Source organism: Schistocerca gregaria, unplaced genomic scaffold (genome assembly GCF_023897955.1).
Source record: "Schistocerca gregaria isolate iqSchGreg1 unplaced genomic scaffold, iqSchGreg1.2 ptg000099l, whole genome shotgun sequence".
Taxonomy (NCBI): Eukaryota; Metazoa; Arthropoda; class Insecta; order Orthoptera; family Acrididae; genus Schistocerca; species Schistocerca gregaria.
This window is the reverse complement of record NW_026061714.1, coordinates 446,397-451,832: the sequence shown is the minus strand read 5'-3', so window position 1 is coordinate 451,832 and position 5,436 is coordinate 446,397.

Sequence of the window (5,436 nt, the reverse complement as noted above, 5' to 3'; positions counted from 1 at the left end):
AAAGTCAATAATCGATAACTAAAACTTGAATTTTACTACTTCTTACTGGGTATTACATCAACTTAGAAGCTTAATCTGTGTTCTACTATGGTGCTTTTAGTGTCTCCGCATACCGCAGCACGCGACATAGCTTTGCAGACGATAAGTACAAGCGTTTCAGAGAGAAGAGCGGCCAATGTGACGATCTGGCTTTAAGTCGATTCGATAACAAATGACGAAAACGGACGGATTTCTCAAGTTTAACTACATATGAACACTTTTCACATTCTCCCGTGCAACTCGGCTGCTAGTCCTCCTTTCATGCAGAATCTTAAGGTCCTAGCTCATGTCCAAGGCACCAAAGCCAGCTAAAAGTTCCATATTCAATACCTAAAACTTGAATTGTGCTACTTCTTACTGGCTATTACATTAACTTAGAAGCTTCATCTGTGTTCTATTATGGTGCTTTTAGTGTCTCAGCATACCGCAGCACGCGACATAGCTTTGCAGACGATAAGTACAACCGTTTCAGAGAGAAGAGCGGCCAATGTGTCGATCTGGCTTTAAGTCGATTCGATAACAAATGACGAAAACGGACGGATGTCTCAGGTTTTTACTGCATATGAACACGTTTCACATTCTCCCGTGCAACTCGGCTGCTAGTCCTCCTTTCATGCAGAATCTTAAGGTCCTATCTCATGTCCAAGGCACCAAAGCCAGCTAAAAAGTCAATAATCGATACCTAAAACTTGAATTGTACTACTTCTTACTGGCAATTACATCAACTTAGAAGCTTCATCTGTGTTCTACTATGGTGCTTTTAGTGTGTCCGCATACCGCAGCACGCGACATAGCTTTGCAGACGATAAGTACAACCGTTTCAGAGAGAAGAGCGGCCAATGTGACGATCTGGCTTTAAGTCGATTCGATAACAAATGACGAAAACAGACGGATGTCTCAGGTTTTTACTGCATATGAACACTTTTCACATTCTCCCGTGCAACTCGGCTGCTAGTCCTCCTTTCATGCAGAATCTTAAGGTCCTAGCTCATGTCCAAGGCACCAAAGCCAGCTAAAAAGTCAATAATCGATACCTAAAACTTGAATTGGATTACTTCTTACTGGCTATTACATCAACTTAGATGCTTCATCTGTGTTCTACTATGGTGATTTTAGTGTCTCCGCATACCGCAGCACGCGACATAGCTTTGCAGACGATAAGTGCAACCGTTTCAGAGAGAAGAGCAGCCAATGTGACGATCTGGCTTTAAGTCGATTCGATAACAAATGACGAAAACGGACGGATTTCTCAGGTTTTTACTACATATGAACACTTTTCACATTCTCCCATGCAACTCGGCTGCTAGTCCTCCTTTAATGCAGAATCTTAAGGTCCTAGCTCATGTCCAAGGCACCAAAGCCAGCTAAAAGGTGAATATTCAATACCTAAAACTTGAATTGGATTACTTCTTACTGGCTATTACATCAACTTAGATGCTTCGTCTGTGTTCTACTATGGTGCTTTTAGTGTGTCCGCATACCGCAGGACGCGACATAGCTTTGCAGACGATAAGTACAACCGTTTCAGAGAGAAGAGCGGCCAATGTGACGATCTGGCTTTAAGTCGATTCGATAACAAATGACGAAAACGGACGGATGTCTCAGGTTTTTACTGCATATGAACACTTTTCACATTCTCCCGTGCAACTCGGCTGCTAGTCCTCCTTTCATGCAGAATCTTAAGGTCCTAGCTCATGTCCAAGGCACCAAAGCCAGCTAAAAAGTCAATAATCGATAACTAAAACTTGAATTTTACTACTTCTTACTGGGTATTACATCAACTTAGAAGCTTAATCTGTGTTCTACTATGGTGCTTTTAGTGTCTCCGCATACCGCAGCACGCGACATAGCTTTGCAGACGATAAGTACAACCGTTTCAGAGAGAAGAGCGGCCAATGTGACGATCTGGCTATAAGTCGATTCGATAACAAATGACGAAAACGGACGTATTTCTCAGGTTTTTACTACATTTAAACACTTTTCACATTCCCCCATGCAACTCGGCTGCTAGTCCTCCTTTCATGCAGAGTCTTAAGGTCCTAGCTCATGTCCAAGGCACCAAAGCCATCTAAAAAGTCAATAATCGATACCTAAATCTTGAATTGGACTACTTCTTACTGGCTATTACATCAACTTAGAAGCTTCATCAGTGTTCTACTATGGTGCTTTTCCTGTTTCCGCCTACGGCAACACGCGACATACCTTTGAAGACGATAAGTGCAACCGTTTCAGAGAAAAGAGCGGCCAATTTGACGATCTGGGTTTTAGTCGATTCGATAACAAATGACGAAAACGGACGGATTTCTCAGGTTTTTACTACATATGAACACTTTTCACATTCTCCCATGCAACTCGGCTGCTAGTCCTCCTTTCATGCAGAGTCTTAAGGTCCTAGCTCATGTCCAAGGCAGGAAAGCCAGCTAAAAAGTCAATAATCGATACCTAAAACATGAATTGTACTACTTCTTACTGGCTATTACATCAACTTAGAAGCTTCATCTGTGTTCTACTATGGTGCTTTTAGTGTCTCTGCATACCGCAGCACGCGACATAGCTGTGCAGACGATAAGTACTAGCGTTTCAGAGAGAAGAGCGGCCAATGTGACGATCTGGCTTTAAGTCGATTCGATAACAAATTACGAAAACGGACGGATTTCTCAGGTTTTTACTACATATGAACACTTTTCACATTCTCCCGTGCAACTCGGCTGCTAGTCCTCCTTCATGCGAAATCTTAAGTTCCTAGCTCGTGTCCAAGGCACCAAAGAAGTGTAAAAAGTCAATAACCGATACATAAAACTTGAATTTTACTTCTTCTTACTGGCTATTACATCAACTTAGAAGCTTCATCTGTGTTCTACTAAGGTGCTTTTAGTGTGTCCGCATACCGCAGCACGCGACATAGCTTTGCAGACGATAAGTACAACCGTTTCAGAGAGAAGAGCGGCCAATGTGACGATCTGGCTTTAAGTCCATTCGATAACAAATGACGAAAACGGACGGATGTCTCAGGTTTTTACTGCATATGAACACTTTTCACATTCTCCCGTGCAACTCGGCTGCTAGTCCTCCTTTCATGCAGAATCTTAAGGTCCTAGCTCATGTCCAAGGCACCAAAGCCAGCTAAAAATTCAATAATCGATACCTAAAACTTGAATTGGATTACTTCTTACTGGCTATTACATCAACTTAGATGCTTCATCTGTGTTCTACTATGGTGATTTTAGTGTCTCCGCATACCGCAGCACGCGACATAGCTTTGCAGACGATAAGTGCAACCGTTTCAGAGAGAAGAGCAGCCAATGTGACGATCTGGCTTTAAGTCGATTCGATAACAAATGACGAAAACGGACGGATTTCTAAGGTTTTTACTACACATGAACACATTTCGCATTCTCCCGTGCATCTCGGCTGCTAGTCCTCCTTTCATGCAGAATGTTAAGTTCCTATCTCATGTCCAAGGCACCAAAGCCAGCTAAAAAGTCAATAATCGATACCTAAAACTTGAATTTTACTACTTCTTACTGGGTATTACATCAACTTAGAAGCTTAATGGGTGTTCTACTATGGTGCTTTTAGTGTCTCCGCATACCGCAGCACGCGACATAGCTTTGCAGACGATAAGTACAACCGTTTTAGAGAGAAGAGCGGCCAATGTGACGATCTGGCTTTAAGTCGATTCGATAACAAATGACGAAAACGGACGTATTTCTCAGGTTTTTACTACATTTGAACACTTTTCACATTCCCCCCTGCAACTCGGCTGTTAGTCCTCCCCTCATGCAGAATATTAAGGACCTAGCTCATGTCCAAGGCACCAAAACCCAGCTAAAAAGTGAATAATCGATATCTAAATCTTGAATTTTTACTACTTCTTACTGGCTATTACATCAACTTAGAAGCTTCATCTGTGTTCTACTATAGTGCTTTTCCTGTTTCCGCCTACGGCAACATGCGACATACCTTTGAAGACGATAAGTACAACCGTTTCAGAGAGAAGAGCGGCCAATGTGACGATCTGGCTTTAAGTCGATTCGATAACAAATGACGAAAACGGACGGATGTCTTAGGTTTTTACTGCATATGAACACTTTTCACATTCTCCCGTGCAACTCGGCTGCTAGTCCTCCTTTCATGCAGAATCTTAAGGTCCTAGCTCATGTCCAAGGCACCAAAGCCAGCTAAAAAGTCAATAATCGATACCTAAAACTTGAAATGGATTACTTCTTACTGGCTATTAAATCAACTTAGATGCTTCATCTGTGTTCTGCTATGGTGATTTTAGTGTCTCCGCATACCGCAGCACACGACATAGCTTTGGAGACGATAAGTGCAACCGTTTCAGAGAGAAGAGCAGCCAATGTGACGATCTGGCTTTAAGTCGATTCGATAACAAATGACGAAAACGGACGGATTTCTCAGGTTTTTACTACATTTAAACACTTTTCACATTCCCCCGTGCAACTCGGCTGCTAGTCCTCCTTTCATGCAGAATCTTAAGGTCCTAGCTCATGTCCAAGGCACCAAAGCCATCTAAAAAGTCAATAATCGATACCTAAATCTTGAATTGTACTGCTTCTTCCTGGCTATTACATCAACTTAGAAGCTTCATCTGTGTTCTACTATGGTGCTTCTCCTGTTTCCGCCTACGGCAACACGCGACATACCTTTGAAGACGATAAGTATAACCGTTTCAGAGAGAAGAGCGGCCAATGTGACGATCTGGCTTTAAGTCGATTCGATAACAAATGACGAAAACGGACGGATTTCTCAAGTTTTAACTACATATGAACACTTTTCACATTCTCCCGTGCAACTCGGCTGCTAGTCCTCCTTTCATGCAGAATCTTAAAGTCCTAGCTATTGTCCAAGGCACCAAAGCCAGCTAAAAGTTCCATATTCAATACCTAAAACTTGAATTGTACTACTTCTTACTGGCTATTACATCAACTTAGAAGCTTCATCTGTGTTCTATTATGGTGCTTTTAGTGTCTCAGCATACCGCAGCACGCGACATAGCTTTGCAGACGATAAGTACAACCGTTTCAGAGAGAAGAGCGGCCAATGTGTCGATCTGGCTTTAAGTCGATTCGATAACAAATGACGAAAACGGACGGATTTCTCAGGTTTTTACTATGAACACTTTTCACATTCTTCCATGCAACTCGGCTGCTAGTCCTCCTTTCATGCAGAGTCTTAAGGTCCTAGCTCATGTCCAAGGCAGGAAAGCCAGCTAAAAAGTCAATAATCGATACCTAAAACATGAATTGTACTACTTCTTACTGGCTATGACATCAACTTAGAAGCTTCATCTGTGTTCTACTATGGTGCTTTTAGTGTCTCTGCATACCGCAGCACGCGACATAGCTGTGCAGACGATAAGTACTAGCGTTTCAG